General features: G+C 45.0%; 1 protein-coding gene across 7 annotated transcripts in view; it reads right to left on the minus strand.

The window, feature by feature from the left end:
* The window catches only part of SMG6 (SMG6 nonsense mediated mRNA decay factor), a 243,592-nt gene that overhangs the window by 40,067 nt on the left and 179,016 nt on the right, over positions 1-24,509 (minus strand). The window lies entirely within an intron of this gene.

Below are 24,509 nucleotides of genomic sequence, written 5' to 3' on the forward strand. Positions count from 1 at the left end.
GTGTTTTTTTCTCCTAAGTAAGATTCTTGAGGGGAGGCACTAGTGTAAGTTTTTATGTGTGTGCTTAAAATAAAATCTATCTGCAGTATTTAACATGCACCGTGGATACCTGAACAATGTGGATGAATGATCATGGGGGTCAGACGGCAGCCTCAGGACAATCCCAGAGGACATCACGGAGGGGGTGCAGCCATACTGTCTATACTGTGTCAATCATACTCCCTGAAGCTGTGCAACACAGACACCTGGACACACTCGGAGATGCTACCTTCTGTTTGGGTGGTGCTCCTCATGGAGGTTTGGACTCAATGAGGAATAGGGACTCCTCTTTGACGGGCTGCCTCCAGTTTCTCATGTGAAACCAGATACCACAAGAAGCCACGCTCTGGGCATGTCTTGCTTCATCTTAACTCCATGGAGGCTGCTGTACCAGCTCAAGGTAACACATACCTCTAAGAAGTGAGATTTAATGCTCTTCAAAGCACTGACGTCATGCTTTGAAAAAAAAAATTACATCCACATCTGAAGAACCCCCACAGCATATTAAAAAATGTAGTATAGAGACGTTCTCTGAGATTTGGGCTGAGGTAGAAAGCCATTTTAAGTTGGATTTTTAGGTTCTATGTTTCTGGAGTCCTGAATTACAAACACAACCCATGCCTCATAGTTGGAGACAAGACAAGCTTTATCAACACAAGCGAACTAGTCTATTCATAGCTCGGGATAAGGTGTAAGTCAACAAATGGCTGCCATACAGAACCACCTCAATGAATATTAGTTCCCTCTTCTTTACATCTGAACATGAAAAAGCATTTTTCAAAACCAACTGTATCACAATCACACACTGAGCTTATTAAAAATGCAGATTCCAGAACCCCAATTTTTTCCTTTCTCTTTTTTAGAGTCTCACTCTTGTCGCCCAGGCTGGAGTACAGCAGTGAGATCTCCGTTCACTGTAACCTCTGACTTCCGGGCTCAAGTGATCCTCCCATCTCAGCCTCCTGAGTAGCTGGGACTAGAGGCGCCTGTCACCATGCCCGGGTCATTTTTACCCTTTTTTTTTTTTTTTTTTTTTTTTTGAGACAGAGGCTTGCTCCGTTGCCCAGGCTGGAGTGCAGTGGCACGATCCTGGCTCACTGCAACCTCCACCTCCCAGATTCAAGCAATTTTTCTGCCTCAGCCCCCTGAGCAGCTGGGACTACAGGCAAAAGTGCCACCACACCCAGCTAATTTTTATATTTTTTGTAGAGATGAGGTTTCGCCATGTTGGCCAGGCTGGTCTCAAACTCCTGGCCTCAAATGACCCGCTCGCCTTGGCCTCCCAAAGTGTTCAAGTACAGACGTGAGCCATCGTCCCTGGCCTAATCTTTGTATTTTTTTTAGAGATGGGGTTTCACCATGTTGGCCAGGCTGGGCTTGAACTCCTGGCCTCAAGTGATCTGCTGTCCTTTGCCTCCCAAAGTGCTGGGATTATAGAAAGTGCTGGGATTACAGGCATAAGCCACTGTGCCCAACTTGGTTTTCTTTTTACCCAACACTACTCCTTGGCTATGGATTCCACTTTGAATTCAATGAATCAGTATTTCTTGAGATAGGACCTTAGAATGTATACTTTTAAACATTTTATTTTATGAGATCGGGTTTTGCTCTCTCACCTAGGCTGGAGTGCTGTGGTGTGAACACGGCTCACTGCAGCCTCAACCTATCGAGTAGCTGGGAATACAGGGGCACACCATCACATCCAGCTAATTTTTTTTTAAAATGTTTTGTAGAGATGGGGTCTTGCGATACTGCACAGGCTGGTCTTGAACTCCTAGGCTCAACAGATCCCCCTGCTTCGGCCTCCCAAAGTGCTAGGATTACAGGCGTGAGCCACAGCGCCTGGCCAGAATGTATTGTATAGGCTGGTCTTGAACTCATAGGCTCAAGACAGCCCCCTGCTTCAGCCTCCCAAAGCGCTGGGATTATAGGTGTGGGCCACAGCGCCTGGCCAGAATGTGTGCAAGTGTTCCAGGTACTCATGAACACTGAGTTTGAGAATTACTGCTTTAAAGGATGGAAGGTTAGGTCAGAATGGTCACAATTTTAGTAGACTCTTCAAAATGCAACTCTATTTTTCAAAGGTGCAAACACTACTACTATTTATGTATTTTTTGAGACAGGGTCTTGCTCTGTCACCCAGGCTGGAGTATAGTGGCGTGATCAAAGTTCACTGCAACCTTGAACTCCTGGGCTCAAGTAATCCTCCTTCCTCAGCCTCCCAAGTGGCTGGGACGACAGTCACGTATCACCATGCCCAGCTCATTTTTGCATTTTTATTTTTGTATAGAATGGTCCTCACTATGTTGCCAGGACTGGTCTTGAAGTCCTGGTCTCAAGTGGTCCTTCTGCTTTGGCCTCCCAAAGTGTTGGGGTTACAGCTGTGAACCACTGCACCCAGCCTACCTTAGTTTTTCATGACACTTTTAGGATCTAAAAATCCTCTGCACTCTTTGATGTAGTTACTACATCCAGATGATGCAGATGAGCAAACTAAAATTCAAATAAATTAAATGACATTCTCAGGAGAACTAAGATCCAAAGTCAGATAAAATGATTTCCTCATTCAGGGCTCTCACCAGCTCACCAGGGCTACCTTCCTGGAGGAGTGCCATCAGCCTTCCGGGACGTAACAAAACCTGCTGCATGCCTCACTCACCCTTCGCAGCCACAGCGAACACCAAGAGGATGGTTACTACATGCCAGGCACTGTGCCAAATGCTTCACATGAACCAACTCATGTGATCCCCACAACCTCATGAAGCAGATACTGTCGCTGCTTCCATTACAGTGGTGAGGAAATTAAGGCATAGGGAAGTAACTTGCTCAGGGAATGCAACTAGTAAGTGCAGGGGCTGGACTGCTCTAACTGCCACAGCTCTCCATGATCCAGGACATTCACAGGTGTTTCAGACAGAGACCCTCACCATCTCCCCGAGGAGAAAGCTCTCATCTAGCCTGGAAATTCATAGGAGAAGAGAAAAGGCAGCCTCTCAGAGCTGATTTCTTGAAGACTGAACTCTTCTGGGCATGGTACACTCCTCCTGGGGGGCTGACAAGCCACAGGTCTAGGACAAGCAGGGCCCAGTGGAACAGTAGTGTCATGGCCTCCTAACTTGTGTGCTCTCAGGCAAATTACTGAGGCTTGTCTAGTAATTACTGCTCTTATGTCTGATAACTTGTGTGCTCGTGGGCAAAATCCTGAGCCTTGTCTACAAGATGCTAATAATTCTGAAGATCTATATTCCTAGTCCTTTATAAAATTTTATTATAATCTGACAATTTATATTTGTGTATATTTACAAGGGTACAAAGTGATCTGTTTTATGAATACAACGTACAATAATTAAATCCAGCTAATTAACATATCCATCACCTCAAATACTTATCATTTTATTGTGGTGAGAAAATTTGAAATTTACTCTTAAAGGAATTTTTTTTATTTTAGACAGGGTCTTGCTGTCACCCAGGCTGGAGTGCAGTGGTATGATCAAGGCTCACAGCAGTCTGACTTCCCAGGCTCAAGTGATCTTCCCACCTCAGCCTCCCAAGTAGCTGGGACTATAGGCGTGGACCACCACACCCTGCTAATTTCATTTTTTTTTTTTTTTTTAATTTAGAGATGGGGTCTCACTATGTTGCCCAGGCTGGTTTGAGCTCCTGGTCTCAAGTGATCATCCTGCCTCAGCCCCCAAAGTGCTGGGATTACAGCTGTGAGCAACCACGTCTGACCTCTTAAAGCAATTTTAAATGTACAGTACTGTATTTTTATGTTCACCATGCTGTTCAACAGATCTCAGAAAAACACACACCCATCTTTCTCCCATGGAACTGAGGTTTTGAACCCTTCGACCATCATCTCCCCATTTCCTAGCCTCTGGAGCCACCACTCTACTGTCTGCTTTTATAAGCTGGACTCTTTCAGATTCCACATGTAAGTGAGAACATATGGTATGTGTCTTTCTGTGCCTGGCTTATTTCACTTAGCATAATGCTCTTCAATTCCATCCATGTTGCTGAAAACGACAGAACTTCTTTTTAAAGACCGAATAGTACTCCGTTGTGTGTATGTCCCACCTTTTCTCTATCCATTCATCTGTTGATGGACACTCAGACTAATTCCATAACTTGGTTACTGTGACTAATGCTGCAGTGAACCTGGGGGTCCAGACATCTCTTCAACCAACTGATTTCAAATCTTTTGGGTGAATGCCCAGAATCGGGATTACTCTCTTTCCATTCTTACAGGTTTCTGTGATTCTGGGCAGTCGTCTTGGAAAGGAGGAAAGGATCGTTCTGCCGCCGAGCTTGACGGAGGAGCTCAGCTCTGTCATAGGGGACAGTGCCAAGAGCTGGGCTTGGCCCTTCTGGAAGGGTTAAAGATTCAGAATGTGAACTAACAGTGAGAGGCTAGAGATTACTCTGATGGAAAAGGGTGGTACAGGTTACTCTCATATGATAAGCCACTCAGGAAAACTTGGAGGGTTTTATGGAATCATTAGCACAGAGCTCCCCTCTGGCCACAGAGCAGAGGAAGAAACAGCGGACCAGTTTATAAAGCTCCAGAGCGGAAAATTTCTGTTGGTGTCCAAACTAAGTTTTGGCTTTCTGTGAAGTTTGGAAAGACTTATACTGATGTTTTAATCACCTGGTTAGTGTTCTGAGGACTCCTGTCAGCGGCCTCACTGAGCTTGCTTCAGCAGGCAGTGGGGAACGGCTGGCTCTCGCCCCATGCTCTTCTTGTGAGCTGTTTCTTTCCCATGACCATCTCCAACACCCTGTAGCTCCCTTTGGGCCACTTGGAGGGTATAAACCAAACCTGTCAACCCTACAGGAGACTGAGCGCACTCTTTTGGGCTAACTTATCACCAGATCTAAAGTCAGGAAAGACCCCTTAGTAAGAGCCATGGTGCAAAGAGGTAAGAAGTAGTCTCAAGATTAGTCTGCCAGCAACACCTCTGTGGTGGCACAGACAAAGCAGGCTTGCCTTCCAGGAGAATCACCATCAACACATTCTTTTTTTTTTTTTTTTTTCAGTTGGAATCTTGCTCTGTAGCCCAGGCTGGAGTGCAGTGGCACAATCTCAGCTCACTGCAACCTCTGCTTCCCAGGTTCAAGTGATTCTCCTGCCTCAGCCTCCTGAGTAGCTGGGACTACAGGCGTGCGCCACCATACCTGGCTAATTTTTGTATTTTTAGTACAGACAGGGTTTCACCATGTTGGCCAGGTAGGTCACGAATTCCTGACCTCAAGGGTTCCGTCTGCCTCAACTTCCCAAATTGCTGGGATTACAAGCACGAGCCACCGTGCCTGGCCACCATCCAGACTTTCTAAAGCACTTGGGTATTTATCATCAAAAGAAGTCCTCACAAGTGAAAATGCATATTGAACAAATTCAGGGCAGGGAAAGTTCTAGAAAGAAAAACTCATGAGCATGCCAGAAGCTCTTTAAAGAGGTTAAGGGGATTGGAAAAAAAAAAAAAAAAAAGGTTCAGGGTAGTGGCAGGTAGAGCAAGTCAGCATCTTACATCCTCTGCAATTTTCATTGATCACAGTTTCTTGGTGGCCCAAATATCCCATTTTACTGGGAAAGCTGTGGTGTAGATGAAGTGGTGACAGATGGTTACTAGGAATTATGCTATTTCATTTGATTATCATGGTAATCCTGTGAGACAGGAAGAGGAAACTAAAGCTCAGAGAAAGCAAGTGATGAAGTGATGAAGCTGGGCTTTGAACCCAGATTTGTCTTACTCCAAAGTTTGTGCTCAGTTCATTGTATTATAATATGGCCTCTTATGAAGGAAATGGCACTTTCACAATGAGTATAGGGCACTTTTGAGAAAGGGCTCTACTTTAAGTTATCTTTTGTTTTTGAAGACAGGGTCGCACTCTGTTGCCCAGACTGAGTGCAACGGCGTGATCACGGCTCATTGCAGTCTCAAACTCCCAGGTTCAAGTGATCCTCCTACCTCAGCCTCCTGAACATCTGGGACTACAGGTATGCACCACCACGCCCAGCTTTTTTTTTTTTTTTTTTGGTAGAGATGGGGTCTCACTATGTTATCCAGGCTGGTCTCAAACTCCTGGACTCAAGCAATCCTCCCACCTCAACCTCCCAAAGTGGTGGGATTATAGGTGTGAGCCACCACACCCAGCCTACTTCAAGTCTTTCTCACTTAAAAAATATTACACTCGGCCGGGTGTGGTGGCTCATGTCTGTAATCCCAACACTTGGGGAGGCCAAGGTAGCTGGATTACCTGAGGTCAGGAGTTCGAGACCAGCCTGGCCAACATGGTAAAACCCCATCTCTACTAAAAATAAAAAATCAGCCGGGTGTTGTGGCAGGTGCCTGTAATACCAGCTACTTGGGAGGCTAAGGCAGAAGAATTGCTTGAACTTGTGAGGCGGAGGGTGCACTGAGCCAAGACCGTGCCACCGCACTCCAGCCTGAGCAACAAAAGCAAAACTCTGTCTCAAAAAAAATTAATAAAAATAACTAAATAATACTATGTAGAGTATATTATAATTATGTAAATATAATAGTAGTATTATAGTAGCCTAAGGCCCTCAGGACAAAAGAAACAGTTCTGACAAATTTGCCTTCAGAGGAACACAAATTGAATGGCTGCTTGACTAAGCTACAGGCAAGAAAAGAAATACTGAAATTTAAAATTTCTCAGAATACCTGCCCTAAAAAGAGTTCTATCATTCAGATTCATTTCATTTCACTGGACATAATATGTGCAAAACCTCAGCTGATTACTTGATGAGCTGAATGAATACAGGAAACTAGTAACTGCCAGATGTTAAGACCTGTATGTGGGTAACCTCTGACAGTTGTCTGCACCACAGCCTTGAACTTTTATACTGAATGTAAAGAGTAAAGTCCATCATGAGGACAGGAAAATGGAAATCAAAGCTCCCTCCTGATACTTGGCACCCAAAGGCTGCACAAATCTATCAATCCAAGTAACTTTTACTTTGCAAGCAACAGGGTGTGTTATTTATTTGGCAATGCTTGATCTTGGAGAAGGTATGAAGGAGGAGAAGAGAGAATAATAGTTTACTTCTCAGTGGAAAAACCAGGCTTAAGGAGGAGACACTGATTTCTAATTGAGTTCTCAGGGAGACCTTCTCTGCCATAGAATTTTCCCTTCCCACCCCATCACTTTTCTTCTTGTCTCTTTTCTGACCAAGGGAAGTTTCTTCAAAGTGCTGTCTCTGGCTCAAAGTTAATTTCCCTTTGGCCAAAGCACTCTGCATATGCCATTGTTCCATGCCCTGTTGTGCCAGAGTTCAAGCCGATAAGCCACCAACATGCCTTTTAATAAAGGAAGGGAGGGGGTCTCTCAAGGGAACTCTGCTTACTGAGGGAAAAGAGAGTCCTATAGCAGCAAAGGCACATGCTACCCTTACTCAGTGACCTCAGAGGAGTCTATTTACAAAGGCTATAGTTAGAGAGGAAAGAGCGAGAAGGAAGGGAAAGAGGCAGACCATGACCAGAGAGGTCGTATGTCCCACAGGAATAACTCTGAGGACAAGGAAAAGGCTGTCCTGTCACAAGGGCAAAATTAACCAGACCCAGCCAATTATGAGAGAGGGAAGGAGGATGCTGGGAACATGAAGGGGGCAAAGCTTACAGGCCACGACATACATGGGGGAATGCAGGAGGAAACTGTTCCAAAGCTGATGACAAGGCAGACAGGAAACCTCCGTGTCTCTGCTGACAGGAATGAAAGAGTGAAATTCTGGATCTTCTCTCTAGGCAGGATTTCTCTTTCTTTCTTTCTGTCTTTTTTTTTTTTTTTTTTCTGAGACAGAGTCTCAGTTTGTTGCCCAGGCTGGAATGCAACTGCATGATCTCGGCTCACTGCAACCTCCGTCTCCCGGGTTCCAGCAATTCTCCTGCCTCAGCCTCCCAAGTAGCTGGGATTACAGGCATGTGCCACCACACCTGGCTGATTTTTGTATTTTTAGTAGAGACGGGGTTTCACCATGTTGGTCAGGCTAGTCTTGAACTCCTGACCTCAGATGATCTGCCCACGTTGGCCTCCCAAAGTGCTGGAATTACAGGTGTGAGCCACTGCGCCCAGACTCTATGAAGGATTCCTGATAGGCATGTGACGTTCCCTGTCTTCCCACGGGTGCGCTGACAGCTGGGAATCCTGCCCTTCAGGTCAGGCAGGGCAGGGATCTAGACCTCTCAGGAGTTCACAAAGAGGTTCAGTAACGACTGAAATCACCATCCCAAACACAAACGGGGACTGTCATTTCCTGTTGGGTTTCCATGCTGTAAAACAGTGGGGGAGAAATGCCAGCTACGAAGTACTACGTCTTCTGTGGAAAATGGAGTATGCAGTGTATCTGGCTCCAGGTTCTGACTTGTAAATCTATGTGAGAACTGGCTGTTAGCTGCTAGAAGATGACAGTGTTAAAGAGACACTCTACCACTCAACCTGCCGCCTTTCTGCTCACTCTCTATGGGCTCTAGGTAGCTGATGAGCCTCCACAGGAAGGGCAGTCCTGGGCTGGGGCAGCTCCTCTGGGCACTAGTTCACTGTCCTGTGTTCTTAAACAGCTCTGATGGAACAAGCCATCTGTGAGGGTTATTTAACTTGGAGCTGGAAGAGGGTGAGGATGTGGAAAAAATAAACTGAGCAGCCAATGGATGGGGCCAGAGAGAGAGAGAAGGCAGGTGGCATGTTCATGGGACTGTGTGCCAGGGCCAAGCGGGGTGGGACTGCAGAAAGGAATGGTGCCGAAAGGAGGCCAGTATGGGAGGGGCTGGAACACCCAGGACAGCAGAATTTTATTTCCAAAATGGTATTTTGTTGTTCTCCTTCAAGGACACCCAAGCCCTCACTTTAGAGTTCCACTTACGGGAGAATCCTGGAACAGTGTAACTAAGTACACCTGCCTTGCCTTCCGAAAAGCTACCTGAACCTTGCCTAATTTCTGAGCCTTAGCCTACAAGATAAATCTAACAGGTTTTTGTTTTTGTTTTTTTACATCCAATGCCTCGAAATAATGGCAACAGCTAAGAGGGTAGAAAACAGAAATGACAAAGGATTACAGAGAATTTGCAGGAATTACAGAAAATAGCTGCAGAAACTATAGGATGATCCAGAAGAAGATATGGGAATCTGGTGTATGACTGAATTGTAACTGGACCTCTTTGGAGTCTTCTTAGCCACTCTCCAACCCCCACTATGAAAACACATACTGAAACTGTCATTTAAAAAATTCTTGCCAGGCGCAGTGACTCATGCCTGTGATCCCAGGACCTTGAAAGGCTGAGGCAGGCGGGTAACTTAAGGTCAGGGGTTCGAGACCAGCCTGACCAACATAGCGAAAATACAAAAAAACAAAAATTAGCCGGGCATGGTGGTGCACACCTGCAGTTCCAGCTACTCAGGAGGGTGAGGCAGAATTGCTTAAACCTGGGAGGCAGAGATTGTAGTGAGCCAAGATTGTGTCACTACACTCTAGCCTGGGCCACAAAGTGAGACTCTGACATTAGGAGTTTGAGAATAGCCTGGCCAATATGGCGAAACCCCATCACTGCTAAAAATACAAAAAAATTAGTCGCACGGGGTGGCGAGCACCTGTAATCCCAGCTACTGGGGAGACTGAGGTGGTAAAATCACTTGAATCCAGGAGTTGGAGGTTGCAGTGAATTGAGGATTATACCACTGCACTCCAGGCCGGGCGACAGAGCAAAAAAACCCCTAGGCATTTTCACTTATTTTATCTCATTTAATCCTTACTAAAATGTTATGAAATAACTAATGACATCCCCATTTTTCAGAGATAAACTCAACCTCAGAAACGATAAATCACCTTGAGTTTTCTTATGACTAGCACAGAGCATAATCAAGGCTATGGCATCTATCTAGAACAGGAAGATGTATTTTTCTGCAGGGTATCCCGGCAAAACAGCATTAGAGTTGACCGTCTCTCATCTGATCCATTCCTGATTACCAAGTCTACGTAGTATATTCTCACAAGATTTGAAAGAGGGACCAAAATGCTGCTGTTAGAATATGTCTCTTTTTTTTTTGGAGACTGAGTCTCGCTTTGTCACCCAGGCTGGAGTGCAGTGGCGCAATCTCGGCTCCCTGCAAGCTCCACCTCCTGGGTTCAAGCGATTCTCATGCCTCAGCCTCGCGAGCAGCTGTGATTATAGGCACGTGCCACCATGCCTGGCTCATTTCTGTAGTTTTACTAGAGAGAGGGTTTCGCCATGTTGGCCAGCCTGGTCTTCAACTGCTGGCCTCAAGTGATCCGCCTGCCTCAGCCTCTCAAAGTGCTGGGATTACAGGTGTGAGCCACTGTGCATGGCCTTTCTCATTCTTTATTAAATATTTCCAAGGCAGTAGATTAAGAATAGGATTAGAGACAGGAATCCAATAACTGCATGTGCTGCTTACTCTACTTTTGAAGAACACATATAGACAGGCAAACCATTATAAACTACTTTGAAGTATAGTTTCAGTGCTTTATATTGATAAAAACAGAGACAAAATTTCTGGACCAGCCTATACTAGGGAAACCTATATACACCCTAAACTTTTAAAAAATTGACAACACAAGGCCAGACGCTGTGACTCACGCCTGTAGTCCTAGCACCTTGGGAGGCCAAGATGGGTGGATCACCTGAGGTCAGGAGTTCAAGACCAATATGGAAAAACCCTGTCTCTACTAAAAATACAAAAATTAGCCGGGTGTGGTGGTGCACATCTGTAGTCCCAACTACTTGGGAGGCTGAGGCATGAGAACTGCTTGAACCCGGAGGCAGAGGTTGCAGTGAGCAGAGATTGAGCTACTGCATTCCAGTCTGGGTGACACAGTGAGACTCCATCTTAAAAAAAAAAAAAAAAAAGACAACACAGAACTAAAAGCTGTCACTTAATTCTGTTACTTAAGCTAAAGCCACTATTGCTGCTGACAAAGTACCAAAGGAGTTCAATGAGAACGTCTGTTCTGGGAGGCACTAAAGATATGGTTGCATCTCAGAATCAAGTACCAGGCCAAACTGAAGCTGAAGCTGTTTAGTAATGTGTAGTTTAGAAACACGGCACATGGTAAAAACAAGCAATACAAAGGCTGAATTTTAAAAACAAAACCTTCCCACCTCTTTTTAGGCCCTGTTGCGAGTTTCTGGTATGTTCTTCAGAGATATTTCTGCATTTACTGACATATGTGATTAACTATGAGCTCTCTCTATACCTTTTATAGATATATTTATGTAAGTGGTGATATACTATGACACATGCACACACGGTATCTTAAAGATCATCAACATCATTTGTGAAGCACATTTCATGCCAAATACTAAGGATCATCAACACTAAAGCACCCTGTGTTGGGGGGACTGACGGAAAGACCTAGCAAAAGCAGCAAAGGAAAGCAGAGAGAAGAAAGACCCTAATGATATGCTCAAATCCATCAGCCATCATCAAGTCCAACGGGCCTGGGAGTGGTCAGCAACAACAGTCTCCCCAGCCAAGCAGGGTCTCAAATGACAAAAAGGTGGGCAAAATGGGCTGCACTTACATGTCACAAAATAATGTGCAAAGTGGATACATGCGCTCCAGTCTGCATGCTGCCCAGAAAGAACTCCCACCCCAGAGGAATCAGTATCAGGAGGGTCATCAACAAATCTGAAGGCCAGAAACAAAGAGTGCTATATATATATTTACTGTGAAAATTAAACGGTTCTAATTCCATCTCAATGTGTAGGCTAGGTGTTATGGCAAGAGCTGCCTGGTACATCTGAAGGCTGCTGCACCACCTTCAGTGCCAGTCTCCTTATCAGAGGAGCACACAGAGCTGTCACAGAACAGAAAGTAAGATATTTGAGGTGTTTCAGGCTGATCTCACAGTCGGAGTTCTAAATGTATTCTACTGAATTCAATAAATATTTATTAAGCACATGCTATGGTGTGGCAGGCCCTATTCAAACCACCAGAATACAGCAGTGAATAAAACAATGTTCCTGTTCCCATGGAGCTTAACATTTTCCTGAGACTGAGAATCAACTAAGCAGATAGTAGCGGGGAGTACTGTGAAAAACAGTCGGGTAAGAGAGCAGAGAGTGGCAGGGTGGGGAAGAGTATAGACATTATATGCAAGATGGTGAACAGAAGACCCTAAGAAAGGTAACATTTGATCAGACTTGAAGGAGTAAGCCACAAAAAAGAGAGGTCCTTTCTTATTTGAGACGGGATCTCGCTCTGCTGCCCAGGTTGCAGTACAGTGATGTGATCATAGCTCATGCAGCCTCCCAAGTAGCTGGGACCACAGGCACCTGCCACCACGCCGGGCTAACTTTTTATAGAAACGGGGTCTCCCTATAGTGCCCAGGCTGGTCTTGAACTCCTGGGTTCAAGGGATCCTCCTGCCTTGGCCTTTTAAAGTGCTGGGATTACAGGCGTGAGCCACCACGCCTGGCCTGAAAAGTCCTTAGAGTGCGCTTCTTGGGCGGGTGGCTGGAGCATTAAGGAGCTCCTTCTCTGATCGAAGGGCTCGTTAGCTACACAGTGTGAAGGAAGAACAGGCTTTTCTACCTCAGCCCGGTGAGACAAGAGGCCTCTGAGAGTTTATGCAGCTTGCACACCCTCTCCATGCAGTTTCTGGAAAGCTTCCGTCACAGATGAGAGTTTTATGTTGAATTTTAAGTTTGACCACAAATATTTAAACTTCCCTGGACCACAAATACAGTATCTTCTCTGTGGTTTATCTGGCAGCAAGTACATATTTACAAATCTCTATATGTCTGCCTGTTATTTAAATTTCTTACAGAAGTGCCAAGGTCTTTAGTTGTGATTTACCCCCTCCCGCTCCGTATTCGTAGGTATAGTCTTGATTAGGCCTAACTCTTGGGAAAAGGAGGTATCTTTACAATAGAAGCTTAGAAGTCTTCCTGGTTAAATTCTCTATTATCACTTTCCTCTTAAAAAGTCTATGGTCTGTTCCAAGTTCTTGTATTTGAATTGAAATGTAAAAACTGAATTTTTTTGGTGCTTTTTTTTTCCACTAGAGAACTGAGAATAAAACTTAAAGCTAAATAAATCTGCATACTTTAGCTGTATTAAAAAGCAAAACAACAAACAAAAAAAAGCCAGGTATAATGAGTTCCAAACATTTTTTTTTTTTTTGAGACAGACTCTCATTCTGTCACCTTCTGTCACCCAGGCTAGAGTGCAGTGGCACAATCACGACTCACTACAACCTCCACCTCCCAGGTTCAAGCAATCCCCCTGCCTCAGCCTCCTGAGTAGCTGGGACCACAGATATGCATCACCATGCCTAATTTTTGTATTTTTGGTAGAGATGGGGTTTCACCATGTTAACCAGGCTGGTTTTGACCTCCTGAGCTCAAGCGATCTACTGGCCTCAGCTTCCCAAAGTGCTGGGATTACAGGTGTGAGCCACTGTGCCCAGCCTTTTATTTATTTATTTTTTAAGATACAGAGTCTTGCTCTGTCACCCAGGCTGGAGTGCAGTGGTATGATCAAGGCTTACTGCAGCCTCCACCTCCCAGCCTCCCAGGCTCAAGTGATCCTCCCCACCACTTCAGCCTCCTGAGTAGTGGAGAGTTAGCACTACAGGCGCGTGCCACCTACCCGGCCAATTTTTTTTTTTTTTTTTTGTAGAGATAGGGCCTCACTATTTGCCCAGGTTGGACTCGAACTCCTGGGCTCAAGTGATCTACCTGCCTCGGCCTCACAAAGTGCTCAGATAACAGGTATGAGCCACTATGCTGGGCCTAAGGCCCAATTTCTAAATGAATATTCTTATTTACTTACCAATTCCTGAAAATTATAACATGCACTAGAGTTACAAAGAATACAGCAAACATCCCTCCTCTCCAGCTGGGTCTTCAACGAAGCTGGCCTGGGAACAGGTTCTGACTCCACGAGAACACAAAATTCTTACATGGGTCTCTGGGTTACCAGGACCGGTTTCTCTTACACAGCTGCCAAGAGAGCTGTGTGGCATTCTCATCAAATGAAAGCAAACAGGTAGATCATCTAAAACCCATGGCCTCAAAACAATCATTCCTACTCCATTCTGGAGATCTTCCATTGTTTTCTTCTTTCCTTTCCTGGACCTTTGGGGAACGTCCCTACTAACATCCAGGCTACAGAGTTGAGACCCAACACAGAAAGACTTAAGGAGCATCTTCATGAAATCACTGAATTATCTCCTCCCGAGTGTCACAGGAGAGTAGTGGAACTAGGTATGAAGTAACAAACCCATGCACATAAACCCATGAAAGCACATTCTATGTACAATGCCTACCTTAATCAAATGAACAATGACCTTCAAAGTATTCAATCTGGAAGGCTAGAAGCTCATTTCTTAAAACCTAGCATTGAGGCCAGGTGTGGTGGCTGATGCCTGTAATCTCAATAGTTTGGGAGACTGAGGCAGGTGGATCACCTGAGGTCAGGAGTTCAAGACCAGCCTGGCCAACATGGCGAAATCCCATCTCTACTAAAAAAAATACAAAAATTAGCCGGGCGTGGTGGCGCATGCCTGTAGTCCCAGGTACTTGGGAGGCTGAGGCGGGAGAATCGCTTGAACCCAGGAGGCCGAGGTTGCAGTGAGCCTAGATTGCGCCACTGCACTCCAGCCTGGGTGACAGAGCGGGACTCCATCTGAAAACAAAACGAAAAAAAAAACCCAAAAAACAAAAACAAAACTAGCATTGATTTGTTTAATCAGAAGGACGTTAAAATGTGCTTCTATTCTGTCTATCCTTCCAGTTTCCCACTGAAATGACTAAAAACAAATAAATAAATAAAAATGAAGAAAGCATGCATCAGTACTAGGCAACCCCATACCAGAAACTTTGGGAAACTGTCTGCAAGACAAACAGTGGGTGGGACTGGAGTGAGAAAAAGGACAACTGATGTTCAACCCTTTTCAGGCTGAGTGAGAATACAGACAAGACCTCAGTGGCAGCACCACACTCATACCCTTATCTTGGGGCAACTAAGACAAGAACCAAGGTGGGTTGTGATGCAGTTGGAAGGGCACCAGGGACTGGGCGCGGTGGCTCATACCTGTAATCCCAGCACTTTGGGGGGGCCATGGTGGGCGGATCACCTGAGGTCAGGAGTTTGACACCAGCCTGGCCAACGTGTGAAACCCTGTCTCTACTAAAAATACAAAAAATCAGTCGGGCGTGGTGGCAGGCGCCTGTAATCCCAGCTACTCAGGAGGCTGAGGCACAAGAATCTCTTCAATCCAGGAGGCGGAGGTTGTGGTGAGCCGAAATCATGCCACTGCACTCCAGCCTGGGCAAAAATAAAATAAAACAAACAAACAAACAAATAAAAAGAAGGGCACAACTGGATCCTACCAGGGTTGATGAGAAACACAGCAGGTATTGGAAGAAACTTTGTGGCTGCTAACTGATAACTGGTGTGAGTGGCCAGATGAGGCAGAAGAAGACACAGCTGAGAAGGATGGCTTCTAATAAAGGCAAAAAACTCGAAATAAGAACATTAGGTTGAGAAACCTGGTCTACTCTAGCAAACAGAGTGTTTAACACTGGCAGTATAAATCAAATGTTCCTCTTTTCCCTTTGTCTGCACCTGAAAATCTTAAGAGGCCCATCTAAACTGTCAATATGAACAAGTATAGACTGGCCCTAACAAGGATGAACAAAAAAATCACCTCACATATAAAAAAGTATTGCAGTTCAACAGGATACCAATCTAAGGACTTGGTACACATCTTTCTAGAAGAGTCAATGTGAAAACAGGCACAAACTTTGGAAACTTTCAAACTAATACTTAAAAATTTAATAGTAATGGCACAAGGAAAGATAAATAGACCTTTGGGGCAGAAGATACAGTCTAGAAATAGACCCAGACACACACAATCATCTGACTTATGATGTGACATCACTGCAGTTCAGTGGGGAAAACTGATCTTTCAATAAAATGAACCACAGACCTAAATGTGAAAGGTGAAATAATACAGTTTCTCGATCAAAATATAGGAGAATATCTTCCTTCCAATATGTTGTCTTGGAATAGGCAAACATTTCTCTTTTTTGGGTGGGGAGGTGGGAGGACAGGTTCTTGCTCTATCCCCAAGGCTGGAGTGCAGTGGCATGATCATAGTTCACTGTAGCCTCGAACTCCTGGGTCCATGCAATCCTCCTGCTTTAGCAGCTAGATGTGCACCACTACGCCAGACTAATTATTTATTTATTTAATTTTAGAGACAGGGTCTTGCTATATTGCCCAGATTGGTCTTGAACTCATGGACAGAAGCAATCCTCCCACCCTGGCCTCCCAAAGTGCTAAGATTACAGGTGTGCTAAGATTACTGTGCCTGGCTGCATTTCTTAAATAAGACACAAAAAGCACTAACTTTTAATAAAAATATATCTATTTATTATTTCATTTATTTATTTTTGAGACACAATCCTGCTGTGTTGCCCAGGCTAGAGTGCAGTGGCATGATCTTGGCTCAATGCAGCCTCAACTGCCTCGGCCCAAGCAGTCTTCCCACTTTAGCCTCTTGAGTAGTTGGTACATATGGGCATGCACCATCATGCCCTGCTATTTTTCTTTTTTTTTTTAAATTTTTCTGTAGAGGCAGGGTCTTGCTATGTTGCCCAGGCTGGTACTGCACTCCTGGCCTCAAGGGATCCACCCACCTTGGCCTTCCAAAGTGTTGAGATTACAGGCAGGAGCCACTGTACCCAACCAAGAAAAAACTGTAAATATGACTTAACTACACTAAGATTTGTGTTCATAAAAAAGATACTGTTAATACCGAAAGGTGGCTGGGCATGGTGGCTCACGCCTGTAATCTCAGCATTTTGGGAGGCTGAGGTGGGTGGGGTCAGGAGTTCCAGGTCAGGAGTTCCTTGAGGTCAGGAGTTCGAGACCAGCCTGGCCAACATGGTGAAATCCCGTCTCTACTAAAAATACAAAAATTAGGTGGGCGTGGTGGCAGGTGCATGTAATCCCAGGTACTCAGGAGGCTGAGGAAGGAGAATCACTTGAAGCCAGCAGGTAGAGGTTGCAGTGAGCTGAGATCGCGCCACTGTACTACAGTCTGGGCGACAGAGTGAGACTCTGCCTCAAAAAAAAAAAAAACAAAAACAAAAACAAAAACCCTGAGAAGATGAACCACAGACTGAGAGAAGATATTTTCAATACTTCTATCCAACATAGGACTTATATTCAGAATACTGGAAACACACACACACACACACACACACAACCCCAAAAATCAGTAAGAAAAAAGACAAAGAATCCAAGAAAAAAATGGGTAGGCCGGGCGCGGTAGCTCACGCCTGTAATCCCAGCACTTTGGGAGGCCGAGGCGGGCGGATCACAAGGTCAGGAGATCGAGACCACGGTGAAACCCCGTCTCTACTAAAAATACAAAAAATGAGCCGGGTGCAGTGGCGGGCGCCTGTAGTCCCAGCTACTCGGGAGGCTGGGGCAGGAGAATGGCGTGAACCCAGGAGGCGGAGCTTGCAGTGAGCCAGGATCGCGCCACTGCACTCCAGCTTGGGCGACAGAGCAAGACTCCGTCTCAAAATAAATAAATAAATAAAATAAAATAAAAATGGGTAAAAATCAGGAACAGGCACTCCCCAGAAAAGGGTATTCAAATGGCCAATAGCAGAAGAAAAGGCACTTAATATCATTACTCATCAGCGAAACGCAAATTAAAATCACAATGAGAACAACAACAAAACAAAACAAAACAAAACAAAAAAATCACAATGAAATACTTCTAGACAGCCAACAGTATGGCTTTTAATTTTTTTTTTTTTTTGAGACAGGGTCTCTCTCTGTCACCCAGTCTGTAGTGCAGTAGCGTGAACACAGCTCACTGCAGCCTTGAACCCCTGGGCTCAAGTGATCCTTTAGCCTCAGCCTCCCAAGTAGCTGGGAACACAGATATACGTGGTCCCAGCAAGGATGCCCACTCTCACCGTTTCCATTCAACACACTAGTGGAGATCTCAGACACTGTATTAAGGCAAGAAAAAAAAAGCTGAAAGCATAAAAATGGAAAAGAACTGCCTCTGTTTGCAGATGACATGATTGTTTAACACAGAAAATCCCAAAGAATGTGCAAATAACTACTAGAATAAATTCTAATAAAAATGTCTTTAGGACTGAAGGACACATTAATATATAAAAGTTAATTGTATTTTCATATTCTAGCAGCAAAAGATTGGTAAATACAATTTAGAAACAATTACCTTTATAATGGCATAAAAAATAAAATGTATTTAGGAATAAACTTAACAGACAATGTCTAAGACCTGTACAATGAAAAGTATAAAAGACATAGGTAAACGGCTAGCTATACTATGTTCATAAACTACAAAAATGCTGTTAAGATGTCAATTCTCCCAAAACTGACATGTAAATTAAACTTACTCCTATAAGGATTCTAGCGTTTGTCATAAGAATTTTTAAATCAAACAAAAAGAACAGAAAGTGTAAGACACCCCTGCTTATATGCTCATCTGATACCTGAAAAAAGTACCAAAGCAATCCACTAGAGGCAAGAAATGCCTTTTCAATAAATAGTGCTGATATAACTTGATATCCATATGGGGGGAAAAATGTTTTAGTTTTTATACCACAAACAAAATTAATTTGAAGACCAGGCACACTGGCTCATGTCTGTAATTCCAGCACTTTGGGAGGCCAAGGCACGGGTATCACTTGAGTTCAGGAGTTCAAGACCAGCCTGGGAAACATAGTGAGACCCCATTTCTATAAAAATTAAAAAATTAACCATGTGTGGTGGTGCTTGCTTATAGTTCTAGCTTCTTGGGAGGCTGAGGTGGGAGGATCACTTGAGCCTGGGAGGTTGAAGCTGCAGTGAGTCATCTATGCCACTGCATTCTAGCCTAGGTGACAGACCAAGACCCTGATTCAAAAAACAGAACAACACGAAGGGGTGCAGTGGCTCACGCCTGCAATCCCAGCTCTTTGGGAGGCTGAGGCAGGCGGATCACTTGAGGTCAGGAGTTGAAGACCAGGCTGGCCAACATGATGAAACCTCGTCTCTACCAAAAATACAAAAATTAGCCGAGCGTGGTGGCATGCACCTGTAGTCCCAGCTACTCAGGAGGCTGAGGCATGAGAATCACTTGAACCCGGGGGGCAGAGGTTGCAGTGAGCTGAGATCGTGCCACTGCCCTCCAGCCTGGGTGGCAGAGTGAGACTCTCAAAAACAAACAAACAAACAAAAATTTAATTTCAAATACATCATAGATCTAAATATAAAAGCTAAATCTACATAGCCTTTTTTTTGTCTTTTAAAATTTTGAGCTACAGTCTTGCTCTGTTGCCCAGGCTGAAGTGCAGTGGTGCAAACATGGCTCACTGCAGCCTTGCCCTGTAAGGTTGCAAGCAGCTGGGACCACAGGTGTAGGCTACCATGTCGGGCTAATTTTTTAATTTTTTGTAGTCATGGGGATCTCACTATGTTGCCCAAACTGGTCTCAAATTCCTGGACTGAAGGGATCCTCCTGCCTTGGCCTGCTAAAGTCTTGGGATTACAGGCGTGGGTCACTGTGCCTGGCTCAATGTAGCTTTTTTTTTTTTTTTCCTACATAGAATCTCGTTCTGTTGCCCAGGCTGGATGGAGTGCAGTGGTGTGACCTTGACTCACTGCAACCTCACTCTCCCGGTTCAAGTGATTCTCCTGCCTCAGTGTGCTGAGTAGCTGGGATTACAGGCACCCACCTGGCTATTTTTTTTTTTTTTTTTTTTAAGATGAAGTCTTGCTCTGTCATCCAGGCTAGAGTGCAGTGGCACGATCTTGGCTTACTGCAGCCTCCGTCTCCCAGGTTCAAGTGATTCTCCTGCCTCAGCCTCCCGAGTAGCTGGGATTATAGGTGCCCGCCACCACGCCAAAAAATTGGCCCGGCTAATTTTTTGTATTTCTAGCAGAGATGGGGTTTCGCCGTGTTAGCTAGGATGGTTTCAATCTCCTGACCTTGTGATCCACCCACCTCGGCCTCCTGAAGTACTGGGATTACAAGCATGAGCCATTGCACCCGGCCCAGAATAATAATAATAATAATAATAATAGTTATTATTATTATTACCGAGATGGAGTCTTGCTCTGTTGCCGAGGCTGGAGTGCAGTGGTGCAATCTCGGCTCACTGCAACCTCTGCCTCCTGGGTTCAAGTGACTCTTGTGCCTCAGACTCCTGAGTAGTTGGGACTACAGGCACACACCACCATGCCCAGCTTTTTTTTTTTTTTTTTTTTGAGATGGAGTCTCGCTCTGTCGCCCAGGCTGGAGTGCAGTGGTGCGATCTCCGCTCACTGCAAGCTCCGCCTCCTGGGTTCATGCCATTCTCCTCCCTCAGCCTCCCCAGTAGCTGGGACTACATGCGCCCACCGCCACGACCAGCTAATTTTTTTGTATTTTTAGGAGAGACGGGGTTTCACCGTGTTAGCCAGCATGGTCTCGATCTCCTGACCTCGTGATCCGCCCGCCTTGGCCTCCCAAAGTGCTGGGATTACAGGCATGAGCCACCGTGCCCAGCCATGCCCAGCTAATTTTTTTGTATTTTTAGTAGAGAACGGTTTCACCATATTGGTCAGGTTGGTCTTCAACTCCTGGCCTCAAGCGATCCACCCACCTCGACCTCCCAAAGTGCTCGGATTACAGGCGTGAACCACCAGGCCCAGCCTCAGTATAGAGCTTACAGGAAAACTAAGTAGAAGATCCTTATCACTTGGGATTTTGAGCCCTCATAAAGTAACCAAAAAAGAAAAGCATGACAAATTGATTTCATGAAAATTAAAACCTTCTGTTTATCAAAAGATATTAAGAAAATGAAAAGGCAAGAAACAGACTTTGTGAAAATATTCACAAAACATGTATCTGACAAACTACTTACATCCAGAATACATAAGGAAATCAGTAAGAAAATAACCCAACTAAAAAAGATGGGCACACGATGTGAAAAGATGCTTCATAGGGAAGATATACAAAATGGTCAGTAAGCATATGAAAAAGTATACAACTTCGGCCGGGCACAGTGGCTCCTGCCTGTAATCCTAGCACTTTGGGCAAGTGAGGCAGGAGGACTGCTTGAGCCCAGAAGCTGGAGACCAGCATAGGCAACATAGCAACATCTTGTCTCTACAAAAAGTTTTTTAAAAATTAGCCCAGTGTGGTGGCACACACCCGTAGTCCCAGCTACCTGAGAGGCTGAGGCAGGAGGATTGCCCGAACCCAGGAGGCCAAGTCTGCAGTGAGTCGTGATTGCGCCACTGCCCTTCGGCTTGGGTGACAGAGCAAGATCCTGTCTGAAAAAACAAAAAGTATACAACTTCATTAGTCACCAGGGAGATACAAATTAAAGCCAAAAATGATGTATCACCAGTCACCACACACCTACCAATGAGGATGTGAAGCAATCTTCATCTTCGGAAAAAGCTGTAGGGCAGGGGGGTATCCAATCTTTGGCTTCCCTGGGCCACAATGGAAGAAGAATTGTCTTGGGCCACACATAAAATATAACAGCACTAACTATAGCTGATGAGCTTAAAAAAAAAAGGGGGGGGGGGCAAAAAAAGCTCATAGTGTTTTAAGAAAGTTTACGAATTTGTGGCGGGCTGCATTCAAAGCCATCCTGGGCTGTGTGCAGCCTGTGGGCCACAGGTTGGACAAGCCTGGTCTAGGGGATCTCTAATAAAAAATGCACATCTAATCTCTGACTCAGCAATTCTAATCCTAGGCATTTAGTCAAGTGAAAACACATGTCCAAAAACAGATTTGTGTACAACTATTCACAGCAACTTTATTCATAACAGCTAAAAATTGGAAACAGATTCACTGTCAACCAGATAAACTGTGACATATTCATAAAATGGAATACTACTCAGCAATAAAAAGGAGTGAGCTACTAATATATGTAACAACATAGAGGAATCTCAAAAAGATTAAGCTAAATGAAAAAAGGCTTACTCCAGAGCATGTACTTACTGTGTGATTCCATTTACATGGGGTTCTAAAATAGCCAAATCTAATCTTGGTGGAAAAAATCAGAACAGAGCTTGCCTCTGGGGACAGAGGTGGAGATAAGGGATTATAACATAATTATATGATCAGTTATATATATATACACACATGTGTATATATACACATATGCGTGTGTGTGTGTGTGTGTGTGTGTGTGTGTGTGTGTGTTGGAGGGGGAGAGAGCAAGAGGAGAGAGCAAGAGAGAGAGCCTCTCGCTCTGTCACCCAGGCTGGAGTGCAGTGGCATGATTTTGGGTTCACTACAGCCTTGACCTCCTGGGCTACTAAAGCAGTTCTCCTGAGCAGCTGGGTCAACAGGTGCTTGCCACTACATTCGGCTAATTTTTGTATTTTTTGTAGAGATGGGGTTTCGCCATGTTGCCCAGGCTAGTCTTTTCTTTTCTTTCTTTCTTTTTTTTTTTTTCTTGAGACAGTCTCACTCTGTTGCCCAGGCTGGAGTGCATGGCGCAATCTCAGCTCATTGCAACCTCTGCCCTCCTGGGTTCAAGCAATTCTCACGCTTCAGTTTCCTGAATAGCTGGAATTTAGGTGCCCGCCACCACATCCAGCTCATTTTTGTATTTTTAGTAGAGATGGGGTTTCACCACGTTGGCCAGGATGGTGTCGAACTCCTGGCTTCAAGCAATCTGCCCGTCTTGGCCTCCCAAAGTGCTAGGATTACAGGCATTAAAAAATATTTAAAAGAAGAAAAAAATGGATGGATGGATGGATGGATGGATGGATGGATGGATGGATGGGGAAGAGAGGGAGAGACATAAACATAACATGATAAGACAAATACAGTAAAACGAGAATGACAGCATCTAGGTACTGGGTATAAGTGAGCTCATTTGAGAATTTTCAACTTTGCTGTATAATAAAATGTTGGAAAATCAATCACATCACTAAAGTATAAAAAGACAGTATTTGGAAGCACTGGACCTGGTTGGATTAAAAAAAGAAAATCTGCATCAATCCCTGTTGCTGTCACTAAACAGCCGTCTCATTAGCTGTTAAGGAAAACACAGCGTCAGACAGCCGGTTTTGCCATGTAAAAGAAGTCTTCAGCTTGCTGTGTCCTAACACTGGATCTCATATAAATCCCCAAATTCTAAAGGCTAGAAAGGTTTAAAATGTAGACGCAGCTTCAATATCCAGGAGGCAGATCTAAGAACAAGAGATGTAAATCCAGCTCTGGCAGTGGGAAGGGGCGGGGGGCCATGGCGACGCGAAGTTAGAAGCCGCCAGCCACTGAGCCTCTCCAGCCCCAGTAGTTCTGTGTCTGGATGTCGGCCCCATATACTGGCTTAAAACCTCAAGACACTAGAAGATCTCACCAGTGGGAGCAGCCAGAGCAGCTGAAACATGTCCCTGTAAACAATAAATGTTTATCTGGGCAGATAACCTGGCAGATAGCCTTATTCTGATCTTAGGCAACCTGAAACTCCACAATGGGAGGCTGAACACAGAGGGGCCCCTTCCTCTTTGCCACATGGGTAGGAAGCAGAGATGGAAGGTGGTCCTGGCTCCTACCACACGAGAGGTGGCAGAAAGCCACTCTCTGTAAATGCCAACTTCTTCCCTACTGGATGATGGCCAGATTCCCTTAAAGACAGAGGGTGGGGACAGAGAAGTCAAGTCAACCAACGCTAAACAATGCTACCGCATAAAGCTGGCTGTTACACCATAGCCCTGAAGGTATGAGGAACTCTGGCGTGTTTGGCTGCTGCCACAGGAACCGCACTGGCTAAGGGCTTCCCCAGGCCTGGGTGGGATGCTTGTCACTGACTCCGGCCACACACATAGGCTCAGTCGCCACCTCGGTCAGTGGCAAACAGCTGCTGAGAGGGGAGGAGTAGACCCAGGGGTGCTGTGTGCTGCACAGCCAAATCTTCCACTTTTGGAGACTCCAAACAATATTCCTAAGAGCCATATGGCTTAAACCCCATGGAGGTACCAGGCAAAAGGCCGTATGGGGAAAGAGGCAGCTGGAAGGAAGGAATGGAAGTGTGTTGATGGCACAGAAACTCCTCTGACAATTAACTCTGCAAACAATTTTACTACCAGTTCTGAAACCCCAATTCCTAACTGACAAATGCAATCTTGGCACTGGTTATTCCTCCCACCTATATACTTCTGCCCATACTGTTCTTGGAAGAAGACAGGATAGGGAAGTGAAACCCACAGTATGCCGAAAGGGAAGCTGAGCTCTCATTCATAAGACTACGAAGCTCTCTCACAGGGAAGAGAATGGAGATGGCATGATAAAGGCTCTTTGCTCTGAAATAGCACCGAAGTGAAGCCCGGCAGAGCCAGGGTGTGGATCCTGGACGGAGCGCCGAGGAGGAGTGTGTTTGTGTGTATGTTTGCGCTCATCTGGTTTTTGTTGGGGGAAGGTGACAATTCATTCTTTTGATTTC

Source organism: Macaca fascicularis, chromosome 16, assembly GCF_037993035.2.
Source record: "Macaca fascicularis isolate 582-1 chromosome 16, T2T-MFA8v1.1".
Classification (NCBI taxonomy): Eukaryota; Metazoa; Chordata; class Mammalia; order Primates; family Cercopithecidae; genus Macaca; species Macaca fascicularis.